The sequence below is a fragment of the Sarcophilus harrisii genome, chromosome 6, assembly GCF_902635505.1.
Source record: "Sarcophilus harrisii chromosome 6, mSarHar1.11, whole genome shotgun sequence".
Taxonomy (NCBI): domain Eukaryota; kingdom Metazoa; phylum Chordata; class Mammalia; order Dasyuromorphia; family Dasyuridae; genus Sarcophilus; species Sarcophilus harrisii.
In genome coordinates, this window is record NC_045431.1 from 161,822,009 (window position 1) to 161,839,652 (window position 17,644).

At 32.7% G+C, this 17,644-nt stretch overlaps 1 protein-coding gene across 1 annotated transcript in view; it reads left to right on the forward strand.

Moving 5' to 3' along the window:
- The window catches only part of ADAMTS3 (ADAM metallopeptidase with thrombospondin type 1 motif 3), a 273,293-nt gene that overhangs the window by 109,347 nt on the left and 146,302 nt on the right, over window positions 1-17,644 (forward strand). The gene's annotated exons all lie outside the window — the stretch shown is intronic.

The following is a 17,644-nucleotide window of genomic DNA, read 5'->3' on the forward strand; positions in this document are numbered from 1 at the left end:
GGACAGTTTTGATGCAATTTGACTTTTATCTAACATCATCCCCTCTTATACAGTGCATACAAGATATCTTTACTGTACTCTTTGTTAAAATTAAACACATTGAAAATTTCTGAATTAATATTCATTGGTGATATTGGTCTATTCTCTTTTTCTGCTTTATCCTTTCCTAGTTTAAATATTTACAAGACATGATGTAATGGTTGGAGCTAATTTAGAAATATTCTTTAGTAGTTTTATTTCAATTTAAAAAAATATTTGTATGTCATTCACTAGTTTAACATCACAGAAAAATATTAAGCAAGAATACTGTGGTACTTTTCTATTCAGAAAAGTGTCTGGTTAGCAGGGAAGAGTGTAATGTTTCCCAGGACCTTAGGACATCCACTAAATATGAAGGGCTACACCTGGATATTTTTATGCATTTAGATAACCAAATGATTGCATTAATGGAGGCAAGATTTGAACTCTAGCCCCCTAGACCAGATGTGTCCCAAAGACAACATCACTATAAGGGGAAAAACAAAACAAAACAAAAAACAAATAAACATTAACCTAATTTACCTAATGGTAGTGAGAACCCTAGTGGATAGCAATCCTATCACACATGGCGTGAACCCAACCTCTGAGGGCTACTAGCTTACTTGCTTAGTAGTTTTAATGACTATTCTGACCCTCTGAAGCTCACAAAGTTGTAATCTGATCTGTTTTATTTTTGCTACTCCACATACAACAGAATAATAAGAAAGAATAAATATACCAGAAACAAAAGAAACAGAGACAATATCCTGCATTTACTGCCATCTAATGCTTGGATGGGAAGGCAGGACAGAAGCACCTAGAGGCTTACAGTAGTTCTTACTTTCCTTGTTACTATGGATCCAACTTTGAAGATGCCTTTCTCCCTTGTCTTCTTCCTTTGCCCCCTTATTCAGTTGGGGCATCCAAAACTTTTATGGGTTTTTCAACGGCACATTTGACTTGAGCAAAATGGAAGTCATCAAACTTATTCTTTTTGGTTAGATAGAGGAAATACTTAACATGTGCCAACTTCCACTGCCTTTTAAGACTTCCAGGCTATTTCTACAGATCCCTCAGATTATCATCTCTACCATTTATATAATATAAAGATCCCAAGCCTTGTCATATCCTTTGCTTCTGAACCCTTAGGATTTATATCTTTCTATCAGTTTAACCTTCTTTGATGTGTTCTCTGGCAATTAGAATATGAATTTCTTGCAAACAGGGAGTGCCTTACTTTTTTCTATTTGTATCTTTCATACTTGGCATGTATTAAGTATTAATGAATGCTTTTTATTCATTCATTTAATTTTTGAATGACATTTTTTTTTCTGGCTCTTCTTTAAGGATTTTGTTGACAACATACAGAAAGGTTGAGGCTATATATTTATTTTTATATTCTGCTATTCTACTAAGGTTATTAATTTTTCAACTATCTCAATGTTTCTCTAAATAAATCATCATATTATCTGCAAAAGCAATAATTTTGCTTCCATTTTGCCTGTACTAGAGGTATCCAAAATGTCTCCATCCACAGTGCCTTTGGTAATTTTTCATGAGATCTCTAAGCCAAAAGAAATACCCAACAGTTCTGTTTATTAAGTAGTTAGATCCAAACAGCTTAATAAGTAGTTATGTTCTAACAACTTTGTAGCTATTAAAGTAATAATACATATAAATTCAAAGAAAAATAATATTTTCATTTCATTTTAAAATAAACACAATTACGTACTAATGAGATCTATGTTCCTGTTGGGTGCTGCATAATTTCACAAACCTTGGAATCATATTAGAAACCACCATTTTTATTTACTGTTCCACATTGACTCTCTTGAATTACTTGCTTTATATCATAGCAAGTGCTGAAAATCCAGTCTCACAAAGACATGGTATAGTAAATGGAATTAGTAGTGGGTGAATTTTAGCACTTAGAAGTAGATATTCATTCATTAAAATGCAAGGTTTGAAAACTACAGGTCTATATGTATTCCATACATTTCTTTGTTAGTGGTGACAGTGAGCATTCTTGCTTTGCCTGTGATTATATTGGTAAGACTTCTAACCTTGCCAATTCACTAAAGTGCTTTAGTTAGATGCTCTTACCATATTAAGGAAAGGCCCATTTATTTCTGTGCTGTTTAATGTTCATAGCATAAACAAATACTGTATTTTGTCCAGATTTTTCTGGATTTATTTATATAATTATGTGATTTTTAGTCATTAATATGTTTTCTTATGTTTATAATTTCCTTAATATGGAACCAACACTTCATTTCTGGTATAAATACAGCTGTACAGTTTTATTATACATTCCTCTCCCTTATACAATCTACCTCCAGCAAAAGCAGAATACTAATTTTTGTTGTCCCATAAATGAAATTCCATTTTCTGTATTTATACAGTCAGTTCCCTGTATCTTGAATACTTTCTTTCCCATATCTTTAGCTTCTTGTATAATTCATCTCAAGAGACATCTCTTTCAAGAGGCCATTCTTTTTTAATAGTATTTTATTTATGCAAATTCATGTAAATATAGTTTTCAACATTCATTTTTGCAAGACTTAATATTCCAAATTTTTCTCCCTCACTCACTAACTTCCACATCAAGACAGAAAACAATCTGATATATAGATTATATATATGCAATTAAAAATATATATTTCCATATTTGTCATGTTATGCAAGAAAAATCAGATCAAAAGGAAAAAAAACACCATGAAAAAGAGAAAAAAGCAAACAACAACAGCAACAAAAACAAAGATGAAAATCCTATGTTTGATCCACGTTCAGTATCCATAGTTTTCTTTCTGAATGCGAATGCTATTTCCTATCTCAAGTCAATTGGAATTGTGTTGGATTACTATATTGCTGAGAAGAAGCCAAGTCCATCACTGTTGATCATCACATAATCTTGTTGCTATGTATGATGTTCTCTTGGTTCTGTTTACTTCATTTAACTTCAGTTAAGTAATTGTTAATTGATGAACTTAACATCAATTCATGTAAGACTTTCCAGGCTTTTCTGAAATTAGTTTGCTCATTATTTCTTACAGAACAATAATATTCCATTATATGAGCCATTCCCCAGTGGATGGATATCCACTCAGTTTTCAGTTCTTTGCCACTACGAGAAGAGATGCTGCAAATATTTCTTGGTTTATTGGGTCCTTTTCCCTTCAGGAGGCCTTTCCTGATACCACCTCTTGCCAGGGTTCACTCCCATCCTCCTGAAATCACTTTGCATTTATTTATAAATATCTCATTTACACATCTCGTTGGATCTGTGGTGTAGTCCCAGTGTTATGTAAACTGGTATGTAAACTTCTTAGCTTCTTTGAATCCCCAGAGCAAAGCATAGTTCCTGGGACATAGTAGGTGCTTAATAAATGCTCAATTGATTGACTAAATTCCAGCATGCTATTAGTTTTTTCCTACTTGGTACATATGTATTAAATATAATTGCAATTCAACATTGAAATGTTGAAGTATGTATATTTTTTAGGACATTTGGTGGATTGTTTTTAAAAATCAGATTCTTAGAAAAAATTGGAGTTATTTTAGAGACTATTCTCCTCCACCACATTAAGTAATAAGTTATGTCACCTAATACAGAAAATTCAATAACAAGAAGAGAAAAAGTAAAAGAATTTGTCTTTTGTAATAAGACAGTTTCTTCTTGCAGGTTGAAGACCCCTCCGTTAAGCTGTCTCTTCTGAAACACTGACAATGCTTCTGCTCCATTCCCCACGCCTATAGTCTGCATACCAGGGGAGGCAGGAGCATATGAATCTCATGGAAGCAGAAATTTTAAGCAATATATTTTATGGCAATTCCTTAAGACAGTCTTCCATGGGCTCTTTTTCCCCAAGTTGGGGATTTTTCCCTTTATTAGAAGCTTCCTCAATCCTGACTTTCTTCCTTTATTATTATTATTACTATTATTATTATTATAACTAGTATTTACACAGCACTCCAAGATTTACAAAGCACTTTACAAATATTGTCTCACTTGATCCTCTAACAGCCTTGGAAGGTAGGTGTTATTATTATTCCCACTTGACAGTTGTAGAAATTGAAAAAAAAAAAACAGGTTAAGTGACATGTCCAAGTTCATACAACTAGCAGTAAGTGTCTGAGGATGGATTTGAAACCAGGTCTTTTTTTTACATTTTATTTTATTTATTTTATTTTTGTTGAAGCAATTGGAGTTAAGTGACTTATCCAGGATCATATAGCTAGGATGTGTTAAATGTCTGAGGACAGATTTGAACTCAGCTCCTCATGACTTCAGGGCTGATGTTCTATTCACTGTGGCACCTTAGCTGCCCCCCCCCTTTTTTTTTTTTAAATGTGAGTTCCAAGTTTCCTTCCTCCCTGCTTCCTGTTCATCTTCCCTAAAAAGACAAGAATTTTAAATAGGTTATATATGTACAACTATGTAACACATAATTTTTTTTTAACTCATGATGGAAAAGAAGAAAAAGATAAAATGGAAAAAAATCAAGAGTATAAAGTGAAATTAATATGCTCCTAATCTACATCCATGAAACTGACATATCTAAGGCAAAACATATTGGGATAAAATTTGAGGGCATAGATAGCTGGTCCTAGGTCTTTAATACATAAGAACACAGTTGGAAAATAGATTTCTTTTAGTTTGTGTTTTGAGTCATGTTCTTCCTACATTTTTCAGTTACAGTGATTAGAGGAGTCTTTTCAGTGTCAGAATAGCTGATTTTGCCTCCTGGTAGCAGTATTCAGTGTTGAGACTCAGGTCCTTAAAAGTTCATAGTTGTACAAATATAGGACTGTACAGAAAGAAATTTTATCCTCCTGCAAAATATAAATTTCCTATCAATTTTTCTTATTTTCAAGATCTCTATCATAAGGAATTAAATATCCTGTTCAGAAGTGAATTTGTGAAAAGATTTTTTTAGCAGTTTAAGGTATGGGGAGAACTTTTTGGATATTCATATTGTGTTTAACTTCATGAAAGTCATTGGAGGCAAATAGCAACTAAGTCAGTTTTAGGAGTTCAGTGATGAAAAAGAAATCACTTGATATTGAAAAAATAGGCTATAAAGAAATGCTGACATGATTTGTTTCTTACAAAAACTAAACAAGTAATAAGCATAAATGTAGTATTGTTAGGTATATGTAGGATATACAAGAGATTTATTAGTCTAGTTCTTGTTAAGAATTTTATATACTTTCAGAGACTTCAGTTTATATGTATCTAAGCTTAAAAAAAACCAAAACAAAACATCAGTTTGTTTTCTTAATGCTCTGGGCTTAGATTAATTTAATAGAAAGCAAAGAAAGATCTCTTTAACAAAACAGTACAAATAAGCACAGAAACCAATTTTCTTACCATAGGTAATAATTGGGAGGGACACATTTACTATTAAAGAAAATAGGAAGGAAAAAATAAAGTATTTTTTAACCAAAATGAAAATTTACATACATAAAAATATAGACTTGTGTGTGTATATATATATATAAAGTTTACCTTTGGGACAGTAAGATTTTTTAGGGAAACATGTATATATATATATATGTGTGTGTGTGTTAGTGAAATATCTACCATATTCACATATTAGGAATTAACACACACATGCACATATACTGAATTATTCTCTATGCTTGTTTGATTCTGCCTTGAACCTATTCCTTTTTAACAAAAGTAGTTTTAGATTGTTTGAAACATACAAAGTTTAATAGATATCAGGAATATGTGTCAACGTTTAAGCAAGATCTGTAACGTTTCTGTTGAATTGCATAATAGTGACTATATTTTAAAGCTATATTGAAATTTGACATTGATCATAGCTCTAAAAATTGCAGCTATGTCTCAATTAATGTGAATAAAGGATCCCCTGAAATGATATTATTATTCAAATTTGTACTGTGTATTTTCATTAGGCCAGAAACAATTACAATATTTTGCATAATTGTAATTTCAAATAGTACAAATTAAAATACATGTTGCAATTACAGCTGGGTCCTAATTAGTATGAATTCCCTGAAATAATAGTATTGATTTGAATTTTCACTATGTATTTCCATTGCACTAGCACCAAAGACCATCTTTACATAAATATTATTAATATAGTGCAAACTCAAATAAATGTCACTACTTCAGGGATGTCCTTATTCATACTAATCTGTACTTAACTGTAATAGAAAAGGTTATTTATTTTTTTAATGTAGGAATTGATTCCCCCACCTTCTCTTCCCTCCATCCCCTCATGAATGTCTTTTGTCCAGTTTTATCTAATAAAGAATATAAAAGATAGACTTTAATTTTATGGTTTAAAGAAAAAATAGCCAAAACCATTTTAGGATCTTAAAGGGAAGTATCATAGAATTTTGTAACAAATGAAAGGGTAACATTCAGTTATAAAGTGACCAAATTCCCTACAATAGCTATAATTAGAAAACAATTTGAAATGTTTCCCATAATTTACATTCACTTAGTGAATTACTAAATTCAAAGGCAACTATGAAGCAATTTTATGGAAACAGAGTTGCTCCTTGAAATGTCAATTGAAGATGGGTTTACGTTTAAGTTAGTGTTTACTTTTTTTTTTTAATTTGCATTTTAATTATTGTTGAATGACTTGAAAGCTTGAATAGACTCCATTTTTGGCACAGCAAAAAATTTATTAATTTATGAAATTGCTTTTCCACTTTGATGGATGTTTAATGAACAGAGGCAGAGGTAGACTAATTTGTGGCATAAATAAGTTTATTTTTTGAGTCTTTGTATATGTCTTTTTACCTCCTTTTTTTGTCAATTTTGTTGTTCTCTGTCTTTGTTCTGCAGCTATTGAAATTCAGTATTTTTATATTTACTGGATGAATTAATATAGAAATATATCCATTAATATGGGAGTTCCAAACAATAGTTTAGACCTGAGCCTATCTTAGACATTTCATGCTAATTGCTAAAATTCACAGACGTGCTATTCATAGTCCATATTTCCTCATTTTTTCTAAATTTTGAAAGGATATAGTGGAAAGATCTAGGTATCCGTCTGCCATTCCTACCTCTTGGACATAGCCAACTCATTTATTTTTCCTATCATCAAATTCCTTGCTAACATACTTTATTTCTATCTTTCAGTGTTTATTATTTAAATGACATAACCTACTGAATTAAAAATATTTATTAATCACTTTCTGTGTGACATCAGACACTATGAAACATTCTCTGTTCTCAAGATCACACATTTTCTTTCTGAATTTAATGAATATCAAGAAAAAAATGAATATTTCCATATTGAAAGTAGAATAGAAAAAAAATTCCCATGAAACTATTAATCTCTATTATGTACAGTTTGCTTGGGTAAGCTTACATTCTAATTGGGGGAGACATTATATATAGGAAGGTTCTATGTTGGAGCAGATGGAAAGACCCAGGGGTCTTCAGGGTATCGTATCAGGACAGATGAAAATGCCCAGGGTTCTGCATGGCTCAGTGGGTGGGGAGATGATGAGACTTAGTGGGGCCTCCAGCTTACTGGAGAGATTTTAGTTGCTAATTCCCTCTTCAGGAAAGGGGTGTGAATCCATACTATATCTAAAGTCCTGGAATCATGTTAGGGGTAGTCCTGACTCTGATCACTTCCCTAGTAGTTTAGATTTGGTATGGGAATGAAATGAAAATGTCATCCCACAGTTAACGAAGTTTATTTAGTCATGAAGTAGGAAGGACATCAATAAATATCAATAAAGAGTTATTTGCTAGTCCTCATTTGGCAATGCATATGGTAATCAAAGCAGGATTTGGTGATATGTATGGTCTTGGGAAATCTGCCAAGTCTGGAGGGCCCAGACTGCACATTTGTACAGATGGAATTTGCAAAACTGGCACTTGAGAATTGAAAGGAATCTCAGAAGAAACTAGTCTAAGCCAAAAAAAATATACCTACCATGATATTCCTGATAATTTCCTCTGAATCCAAATGAAATGGACTCATAAGTATTTGATGATGCAGTTTTAATTACCTTCACATTACATTCAACATTTGAAGTAACCATATTTCCTATCTCCATTTCCAGGGCAGATTCAGCAGCCTTCAACTTCAACAGGATCAAGGCTGCCTTTTCTTGGCAAGTGAATCTAACATTTAGATGGCTATAATATTCAGAATTTTAACAATAGATAATTCTTGTAGGCTTTTGCTTTTGAACCTATGTTCAGCCTATCAGCCTCATTTGACTTCTATAGACTGTATATGAAGAGTTGTTTTCAAATTGATTGAGGTTAAAGCTTCCCAGTAGCAAATCTTGGTAATTGTTATCATATATATCATTTCGTCAATGAAGTAAAACATGATAAAAATCATTTGTGACTAGAGAACAATTACTTGCCCTCCTGGATAGAGCTCATTCTTCTAATCACTCACTGCAATCTGACCATATTTTCAGGTGTTACAGCTCTTCTGTGAATCAGTCTCTCTAACCTGGTGGCTACCTGAGTCACTAACTCATTTGTCTTTTTTCTTTTATATTGAACTCTAATGTGAATAATTGTAGCAAATATTTCCCATGGACTCTCACTGTTACTAAAGTGACTTTTTAAACTGTTAATTACCATGAAATGTCAGATGTTATGATCTTAGATTTAACACAAATCTCAAAACTACTCACTAAAACTTTCCATCAGCATGTTTCTCTTTCCTCAGCAAATTAATCCTATAGTGTTTTTTACACAAATGATTTAAGTTTCTCATAATTGTTCTGCAGGACAATTTGCTTTTCTTTATGAGAAGATTCCTATAATGGACTTCTCATGGAATATCCCTATCCTTGGACTTACCCCTGTTGATGTTTCTCTATCTGACTTTAAAGCTGGCCTTCACTTCATCTAAGAGTGTGGCTTCAATTACTGACAGAGGAAATATGGTCTCTCCCTTGCCCACAAATAAGAGTCCATTTCTGACATAGAAAAACTAGTCTTAGTCTCATTCACCTAGAGGTTTCTATTTCTGACTGTAGTTTGCATCATAATTTCTTAGCTGAGGTTCTCACTTTGCTTATTAAAGTGGCAGATTTCCTCAAGAACACCTTTTCTTCATCCTCAGATGGGGAGAAGTGGGTATAGGGGCAGAATGAAACTTGTTGATTTAAATTCATAAGGGAATAGCCACAAGTAAAACAAACTTCGGTTTCAGAGGTAGAGTTATGCAGGGTAGATTAAGAGCAAAGAAAGGGCAAGGACAAGTAATTAGGGTTTGCATGAGGGAAAGGAAATAGGGGCAAAAAGTAGAAACAGTTTGCTTCAATTATGTTTTACTAGTGATGGCCACCTTCCATTTTCTCTAATTTCTTTTTGCTAGGAGAGTTAACAAAGTGAAAGGGAATATGAAGGAGGGGAATACAAAATTGAGAATCATAATTGTAAATGTGAATTTTAAAAAAATCACCCATGAAATAGAAGGCATGCAGAATATATTAGAAAACAAAAAGACTCTAATAATTATTTACCAGAAAGCCATTTGTAAAAAATACTCAGAGTTAAAATAAAAGCCCAGAGGAGCTGGAAGAGGGTAATAATTCTGCTGTCAGACAGAGCTCTAAATCACTAATACTAAGAGAAATGCAAATTAAAATAACTCTGAAGTTCTACTCATCAACTTGCTAAAGATGCAAATCTCCACTCCACCCCTCAAAAAAGAAAAATGACAATAGTGGTAGGGCCATTGAAGAAGAGATACATTTCGCTTTTGGTGAAGCTACAAACTAGTTCAGCCATTATGGAAAGCTATTTTGAATCATATTCCCAAAAGTCCTTTAATTGTGATTTTAATTCAAAGATAACATTTCTAGTCTAATATCTAAAAGAGAAAAGACAGGTCAAGGACCCATTTATGCAAAAGTAGCATTTTAAAATATAGAATGGAATGAGAAAATCCTGAGAAAATAATTTATTCAGTGATTATATATTACACAGTGATTATTCTACAATTACAATATACAAGATACAGTAGAAAGAAAAACCCTCTGAAAGATTCAAGAGTTCAGGATTTCAGATGACTAATGATGAAGAAACTCTTGACAGAAACATGATGAAACACATATTTTACGACTGGACCAGTGTGTGGATTTATCTTACTTGACTGTTTGATATAATAGAGCATTCTTAAAAGATAAAAATTGTGTGGGGGAAGCAGACTTAGGAATAATCATGCCCCTCCCCTAAAATAAAAAGAAGACAGAAAAGGAATTCATTAATGTATTTTTTATTTACAAATGACAAGAGAAGAAAGTTCAAAGGGATATATAGACAAGCAAAACAACTTTGAAGCTGTGTTGAATTTATTATATGCTTACTAAAAATAAGCTGTACATACTAAATTTGTGGCTTCATAAATTGTTTTTCTTTTTTGTTCTTTATATGTGGAAAGTTTATATTTTCAATATTTGTCTAATTCAAATGAACAAAATATTAAAAATATTAAATAAAAATACTGTGTGCTTAACCAAAGATAATAGTATGTAATTATAGGAATTCAAGATCACATTCATATGCCAGCAATTGGTATGTAGCTACTTAAAAGAAATCACTTCAGTATGAGTGACATATACACATATTCTCAATTAGACTTACTATATTATTTGATAATATTGAATAGTACCATACTGTTACATTTGTCATATCAGTGAAATAGATTGATTTTGATAGAAAAAGTGTTTATGGAGATGAAAATAAATATAAAATGAAAAACAAATTAAATAACATTTTAAAGATGCTAGATTATAAAACTTCTGAACTTGAAATAAAAAGGTATTTGCAGAAAAATACATATATATGAAAATTATAAAATTAAAAATTAAATTAAATTTAAGAAAAAAACAGGAAAATGTAAACTAAATTAGACTAGAATATTAAAATCATCAAAAGGAAAACCACATTCCCACACACACACACATACACATACATACACACACACACACACACACACACTCACACACACACACACACACACACACACACACACACACACGCGTCTTCACAAGAAGCCCCATTTATAACCACTAGGTGGCATTGATCAGCAAAGCAAACTGTCAATCAAACCATAGCTATGAAGGGTCTGCACATATTATGGGGGTGAGAGGCGGCTGGAGAAGGACTTATTTCTTCTCTTTACTTCTCAGAAGCATGGTTTTCTATCTCAGTAACTTATTCGCTATTTTCCTGATGGCTTTAGCTTTCATTTCAAGTCTAATATGCTACTGTTTTCCAGAGAAAAAATGGTGCCTTATTCCATTCCCTAATTCACCATCCTGGTTTTTACTAGCTTGTGTTTACCAGGAGGATCTTGACCTAAGGATAATTTTCTCTTTCTCCATTTCTTTTTCTTCTCATATAGAGAGAGAAGAAAAGAGGGCCAAGGATTAGAAGACACTGAGATGAGTGGTCAGATAGGCAGAAGGAAAACCAAGATGATGTAGAGTCACTGAAAATTAGGAAGAGAGAATATCAAAAAGAAGATGGTGACTGAATCTGTAAAATGTTACAGAGAAGTCAAAAGGATGAGGATTCAGAAAAAGCTATAAAATTTTGCAGCTCAAAGTTCACTGGTAACGCAGAAAAGATTAGTTTTGGTTGAATAATACAGTCAGAATCCAGACTATATAGATTTAAGAAGAGAGTGAGAGAAAAGGAAGTGGAAGCATCTGTTATTAATGACCTTTTCAAGGAGTTTAGGTATAAAAGGGAGGAGAGAAATGGGACAGTTAGTAGTAGAGATGGATGGAACAAGTGAGGGTTTTTTCAATTTAAAGAAGACACAGATATGTTTGTAGACAGTAGGAAAGTAGCTACTAGATAAGGAAAGACTGAAGATAAAATAAGAGAATGGGGAATGACAAAGGGCACAAATTCTTAAAGGAAAAGGATGGAAGAGGATCATTTGTACATATTTTCCTTGGCAAAGAAAAGAATTACCTCATTATATGAGAGAAGAGTGAAGAACGAGATAGTAGCAAAAGAAAACTGAGATATTAAGGAGGGAGAAAAGATGGGGCTAATGACAAATGACCATTATTTGTTCATTAAAATTAGGCAAGGTTCTAAGCTGAGAGGGTAGGGACAGAGGCAGCTATAGGAAGTTTGAGGAAAGATAGAAAGGTCTGGAAGAACCCTTGTAGTGAGTGTAGGTAGTCAAACAATGAATTATAGAAGAATTATCTAGCATCAATTAGGGTCCAATTAATGTCCTATAAGATAAATTTGTAATGTATCTGTTCAGCATGGTTCCATAATTTTTTCAAGTTTTGTTCAGCTGCACATGTGTAAGGTGAAGGGAGAAGAAGTTATCCATCTGGTAACTGAAACTCAGCAGGGCTATATCAACAATTGAATAAGTGGGCAAGGGATTTCAAAGAAAAATACAGTGTAGAATGGAACTGGTTCACCAAGTAGCCAAGATAAGGAAGGGAGGATAGAGTTATCAGTGATGGTCTGGGGAAGAATTGGAGAACTGAGGTTTTGGAGGTCACCATGAGGATGAAGGGCATCCTTGGGGCTGCAAAGCATAGGATGAGGTGGAATGACAGTAGATTGTAATCAGATAAGAGAATTTCAAAATTCACGAACATGAATTGGTGCATTTGTGGAAGATGGTGATATCAAGATCATGACCATCTCTAAGTATAGCTGAGGGAGAGTGGAGGAATAATTCATGAAAAGTGAATAAGTTGAGAAACTTAGAGGACAATGCCTCTGAGCAAGCATCATTGTATATGTTGAAGTATCTAATATGAGAGAAAGAACTGAGGAAATGAGAAAGACTATTAGGCATTAATGTTATTGTAGAAAAAAAGGGAGAATCCTGCAGGTCACTAGGTAATAGCTACCAGAATTTTAATTTGTTAGTAGATATAGACTAAGTAAACCTCAAGGAGAAGAGATTGAGTGATGTTTATAGAGAGAGACCTGGAAGTGGCAAGGAGAAGAAGGATTACTTCAATTTTCCCACTTTAACCAATGATTGGATGGAAACTGTGGAGTTAGGGAGATAGGGAGAATGAGTCAAAATACAATCAGTACTTGAAAGGGTAGCCAGGGAAGATATGTTATCAGGAGGGAGAAAGATTTCAGTGAGAGCCAGAAGAAGGAAGGAGCAAGAAAGGGAAAAGATTTAAGATGAATAATAAATTGAATATAATATTTAAAATAGACAAATAAGGTAAAAATAATGACAAAAGAAGAAAATTTGAAAATTATAAATAGATCCTTGAACCATAGTAATGACAACAAAAAATACTAAAACTTAATTCTTTGAAAAGAGCAAAAAATGGAAAAACTAACTTGATTTAAAAGATCAAATTATAAAAAATAATAAACAAGGAGAAATCACAACAGAAGATAATAATTCTTAGATGTACTATATGCATTTATATTATTCCCCCAATCCTGAGATTTAAAAGAAATGGAAGAATGTCAACAAAAATATAAAATAAACAGAACATATAGTAGAATCCTTAATCCAATTTAGAAAAAAAAAAAAGAATTCAAGCTATCTACAAATTACCAAAGATCACACCCCCTAATTTTGATGGATTTTAAGATAAATTGTATAAAACTTTAAAAAAAATGATACTTACAGTACACAAATGATTCCCAAAAATCTAAAGAAAACACCCTCTGCCAAATGTTTTTTGAAACAAATATAGTCCTAATACACATGGAAAAACAAAATGCAAAGAAAGAAAGCCATAGACCAATAATATTAATAAAGACTGATTCAAAAGTATAACTGGAATATTGACATAAACTATAGCAGTGTCAAAAAAGGATTCATTCTTATAAAATTGGATTTATACCAGGTGTGAATTAAGAACAATAAAATTAATTATATTAAAACCAAAAATATCCTAAACCACATGATTTTATCAATAGATTCCAAAAAGCCTTTGAAAAACTATGATACTTTTTTTCTATGCAAACCCCTACAAAGACATTGAAGAACCTTTTCAAAAATTTATAAAAAACTAGGCCTAACAAGCCAAACTCAAACATTATAGGGTAGGGAAAATTTTCCCAATAAATAAAGAGTAAAGTTTGGATGTGTCTTTTTTTCAATCATTATTTGACATTGTTTTACAAATACCAGCATTATTAACAAGAGAAGAGAAAGAAATTAAAGTCATAAATATATGTAAAGAGGATACTTCCCCCTATTTAGTTATGCTTAAATACAAAACCCCTGTAAAAGATATGAATATGAAGAGAAAAGAAACTGAGATCATTAATAGTTTCAGTATAATAGGAGGCTGGTTAAATTGGAAGAACCACCATTGGGGTCATCATCCCTCACTGCCTAATTCCCATTGATGGAGTGTGGTTTATGGGAGCCATAAAATATTTGTTCTCAATGTGGTTCTTTTGATTGGGCTCTGAATTATCAGTTACCTTTCAAATGCAATGATTGACCTTCAGGCCTTATTATTTGAATTTTTGCCTGGCCTTCTAGTCCCCTAGTCATGTGACTTGCTGGTGCACCCTTATTATAACCAAAACTTCATCTACCTGCTTTCCATTCACTCTATAGCCAAGCTTCTTTAGCATATTTTGTGTCCCCAAATTAGAATATGAGCAAGAATTGTCTCCTTTTGTTCTCTTTTTGTACTCTTAAGTCCTCAGGACATTCTTTGGTACATAGTAAGCACTTAAAAATACTTTTTAAGTTTATTCATTCAAAACAAACCCACAGAAATGTCGTTGCATTTCCATATGAGATGGTGTCCCATACTCCTCAGCCTCAGTTGATTTAACTATAAGACACTCCATTCCTTGATAGATTTATCATATATTTCTGGTTTAATTATACTATCAGCCAATCTAAAGTGTAATTGACTATGAAAAAGGCTCTAAAAATTAGGGAGAAGTGAAGTGCTTGGGTTATTGAATAAAGGCAGATGTCAGTCAAGAAACATTTATTAAATGCTTGTTATGTGTCAGGCACTGTGTTAAATTCCGGGCATACAAATATAAGTCAGAATTGGAAGAATAAGTTAAGCAAGGATGATACAAGAGCAGTAACAAAAGCCAGGAGGAAACAATAGAAAGGGAACTCTCATTCAAGATGTCTACAAGACATACAAGATGTCTGGTTGCCTAAACAACTGAGAGAAAATTTGTATAAACAACAACTACAAAACATTCTTTAAGGTAAATAAATAATTTGAAGGCTACTTAGTGCTCATGGTAGGGCTATACCAATATAATTTTTAAAATGATGATACTTCCTAAATTAGATTTAGTGATATAGAAATTAAACTATCAAGGGGAAGGCTTTATGGAGCCAGATAAAATATTTTCCAAATTCTCTTGGAAGAACCAAACCTGGAATGTCAAGAGAAAAAATGACAATGTGTCAAAAAGAATAAGAAATAATACTTTCAGATTTTATGCAAGGAAGTTGTTTTTGTTGCTCAGTCATGAAATACTCTTTGTGACCCTGTAGATCATATTGTCCAGGGGGTTTTCTTGGCAAAGAGACTGAAGTAATTTGACTTCTATTTTTCCATTGGAAAAAGTTTTGCTTATTCCAGTCCCAACATTCTACTCATTGAGCCATCTAGCTGCCTATAAAATAGATTTGGTATTAAAGGACCTGGATCCAAATCTTCTATCAAAATTATCTGTTACCAAGTAAGACTAGAATAGGTTAGTATAATAGATTAGATAAAGATGAATCAGTAATTCAGAAATCCCATGTTTGATAAACCTGAGAGTATGAATTACTTGGGGAAAAGTACCTATTTCAAAACTTTTTAAATTATTGGTTGTGATCCTTTGTGGGGTGACATAACTAAATGTGATCAAATAAATTATGATTCATAATCAGTAAATGTTTGATTTGTAAACCTTTTTAATATACCTATATAGCCAGGATCATGTAAAAATTTCTGAGGTGAAAAGAGATATTGAATGGAAAAAGTTAAAAAAGCCCTGATTTATTTGACAAGAATTTCTAGGAAAACTTGAATTCACTTTGACAGAAATTAGGTTTAGATCAATATCTTACAACAGATACCATAGTGAGCTCAAAATGGATATTCATGCTGCTTTCACAGGGCTTCCCAATGAGAAAAATTAGACGAGAACTAGATCATATACTTTTCACAGAAAGAAGAAATATTAGAAGAAATATTAACCAAAGACAGGATAGAGGTTACCAAAAAAATATAAGATAGATATTTTCACTTATATGAAAATTTCCTTTCCTTTTAAAAAGAAATTACTTTGTTCAATAGGGAAGTTTTTTTGGAAATAATAATAGAACGTAATTTCAAAACAAAGTATCTTACTGTGGAAGGAAGGTAAGAACATTTATTTCAGTCTCACTTATTTAAGTAAGAAACCTAAAACAATTTATTTATTTGACAGCAGAAAGTAATACATTCTACTCATGTCACAGCTGGCAAGTTTTCCTTGGGCATGATGTTGCCACTGTCTAGCCAAAAGATTCCTCACTCTTCATTAAAACAACAACACACAATTTCTAACTCTCTCTGTCTCTGTCTCTCATACACACACACACACACACACACACACACATACACGATCTGGCATGGTTAAGTCATAGAGACTTACTCACTTCATCATTAGGGAAGAGTTCAATTTCCTTATGCCTTTTTGAGATTTTTACTTGAGAGTTAGGTAAATAGCATCTGTCTTTGCCATTTTCACTCTGGATAAAGTCATTTTCTCCTTTTAACTTTTCCTTAAAAATCATTAGAGAAAACCTGGATAGGGAAAATATTAAAGGGTCATATAGGAAAGGATTACCTCTCTGGCAAACCAAGGACCAATTTAGTGGAAAGAGCACTGAAATTGGGGTCAAAGTAAAACCTGCCTTTGAATTCTGGCAATGCTACTTTGTGACCTTAGGAAGCTCATTTAACTCCTATTGTCCTCATTCCTTAACATATAAAATAAGAAATTTTCATTAGATGTCCTCAAAAATCTCTTCCAGGTTCAAGTCTATACTTGTGGTGCTCAGAACCAGAGCTCTGAACTCTTGAGTTTTAAGTCTGCTTAAAATCTATTAAGTAATCAAAAGGTAAAGTATACTATTGAGTTGCTCAGCTTGAAAAAATGAGAGAATCTGCATCAAATTTCCTTCTAGTGAAATGTGGCTTGGAAGGTATCTTTTTTTTTTTTTTTTTTTTAACTGTACTTATATAATATCTTTGCACCTCTTTACATGCTTTTTAAAAGTTTATTCAGGGGCATTTTCCCCCTGCCTCCTTCATTCACTAGAAGTTCTGTGTTAAAGTAATTTTGGTAATTACTTGGAAACGAGGAATAGGAAGCCTTTATCTCTTTGCTTCTTTTCAGGGTTTTCATTTTCTCTCATGAACTCAAGTGCTTGAGTGGGTGGTATGGTTGTCATGGCACTGTCCTTGAACATCTTTGTCCCAGGTGACAAACATGTAGGAGTCACAGATGATTTGGGAGTTGTTCCTGGTTGCCAGGGAATGAAATCGTGAGTCAGAAGCTGGAATAATGGGAAGACTATTGCTTATTTTTAAAATCCTAAGAAGGTCTAAAGGCATAGTGATATTTCTTAATGCCACAGTTACATCAGCAGGGGCCAAAGCTCTT